Raw genomic sequence first — 2258 nt, 5'->3', positions numbered from 1 at the left:
GGGGGGGGGGGCCGGTAGTGGAGGTAAGGAGAATGGAAACGCCCCTGCAGAGTAGTCCAGTAGGGGCTTGGCGGCAGCTTGACATCTAGCAGGCCCAGTCAGAAGATAAGGCTGCTGGAGACGGGAGACCTGAGAACCAAGCCTTGGGATGAGGCCTTTGATGACACATGGCTAGCGGCCAAGAAGCAGCAGAAGGCGCTCAGACCTGGATCTGGGTTGGCGCGGCTCCCCTCCTCGTCCCCAGCTCAGTGGGGCCTTTTTTTTTGTCTGTCAGTCCGGGTGGCAGTGGTGGCGGTAGCTGCCGTGCGTCTCCCGAAGTGGCTGATGCAGACCAGCTGCGGGCAACCACGCCGTTCTCCCTCCATCTGTGCGTCCATTACTTCCCTCCCTGGCCTGCCCCACGCAGATCCTGACCCTCGGGGTCACTCGGGTCTCGATCTGCACCACAGCGGGCAAATCAAGCCCACGGTTCTCTTGGGCTTGGTGACCTAGAACGCCGGCTCTGTGCTCAGAGAAGCGGCCGCAGGGCCTTCCCAGCACGCAGCCCGCCCTCAGGCGCCCAGGACCTTGCGGGGCGTCCGGGGGGAGGCGTCGGTCCTCACCTGCAGGACAAAGCTCGCCCTTGCCCCTCATGCCCTTTCTCACCAAACCCCTTGCGTGGTCCACACTCACCTGATGGAGGGGGCACCAAGATTTGCTCTGGCCTTTGGCACAGAGGAGGACCCGTCTCAGCCTGGCCAGTCTCTCCCAGGACTTGGGGGTGGGTGGGGGTGAGGAGATAGGGAAAAGGGGCTTCCCTGGAACAATGAGTCCCAAGGGGTACACCAGTGTAGGGGTGTGGGGGAGTGTCTGAGCATCCCGCCGCTCCCCCACCCCAGCCTGCACACTCCCAGCTTGGTGGCAATTGCACAGAGCTTTTTGTGAGCCAGCGTAAAGGCCTAAAAGAACTCACAGACCTGAGGCCCTAGAAGTGAGAAAACTAAAATTTGTCTGAATCGGTTATATCTGCATTAACGTTTTCTGAAAGAGAAAACCATCCCAGAAGTGTGTGAGATGTATGGACTCCCCACCCCAGCTCCTCTGCCTGGAGTTTCTCCCACTTCCCTCTCATTCTGGGTAAGGGATTTCCCCTGGGCGGGTGAGGACAAGCACATCTCTTGGGAATATCCTCGGCCATCCACCAACCCAAGGAGGTTATTCTGGGGATTCCGCCCCCCTTTACACTCACAGAATTCAGAGAAATGCGTGGGGTGGGAAATCCAGGGGACTAAAGGTCATTTATTGAGGAGATATGGACGCCAAGAAGAGGGGGTACATCTGGGGCAGGCCTGGGTAGAGGAATCTGCAAGCTGAGAGGCTGAGGAGGGCAAGGCGGGTCAGAGGTGCAGTGTCAGGGAATGAGAAATAAGATGGGGGTGAGGAGGAAAGGGAATTCTGAAAGAGGGTGTTGGGGGTGGGTGAGAAGGCACCCTTAAGTGGGAATGGAGGTGCCTTCTGGAGGGAAAGTGAGAAAGAGGGGATCTCTGCTAGAGGAGGGAGCAGAGGACCCCCAAATGTCTGAAGGGACAATGGGGACGGTCTGTTGCAGAAGCGGGGGTGGTAGGCAACAATGTAGGCTCACGTCTTTGAATGGCTCTGGGGAGGACCCAAGGCAGAGAGGGTTGGACCATGGGGGTGGGAGGTATGGTGGGAAGAGGTGCACTGGAAAGCAGCAGCACTGCCAAGCTGGGGTTGGGGGAAGCCTATGAGACAGCTAAGCGCCCCGCTCCTCAGCCCAGAACCCAGGTTTAATCTCTTAATCTCCCTCATTAATCATTCCCTTCCTCCTACCCCCCTTGGAGGATCTGGTTTCTCCCCAGCTCAGGTTCCAGGGGCTTTGCTGGGAAAAGTCCCCTCCTGTGGCCCCACAATTGTCTGGACAAGTCCCTGGCTGCTGAGATGACCTTAGCTGGGCTCTGCTGTAAGTGGCCTCTTCTCTTTACTAGTCTCTCCTTCCCTCTCCTCCCCCAAACCCACATCTGGGGACTGCCCAGCCCCATTGTCCAACCCCATTCCTAAGCCCGGTTGCAAGGGGGAAAATGTTGGAGAGACAGAAGGGGAGGAAATCAAAGGCCCTTCAGGAGAGCCCCACACTGACACACAGGAGTAATTGAGAGCAGAAGAGATGACATAAAAGCTACATAAGAAGATGCATGAGTGAAGGCTGGAGTGTCTGTTTGGTGACAGGCCTGGGACATAGGCTAGACAGTTCCTGCAGC

Source organism: Lipotes vexillifer, unplaced genomic scaffold (genome assembly GCF_000442215.2).
Source record: "Lipotes vexillifer unplaced genomic scaffold, Lipotes_vexillifer_v1.1 scaffold51, whole genome shotgun sequence".
NCBI lineage: Eukaryota > Metazoa > Chordata > Mammalia > Artiodactyla > Lipotidae > Lipotes > Lipotes vexillifer.
This window is presented reverse-complemented; position numbering follows the sequence as displayed.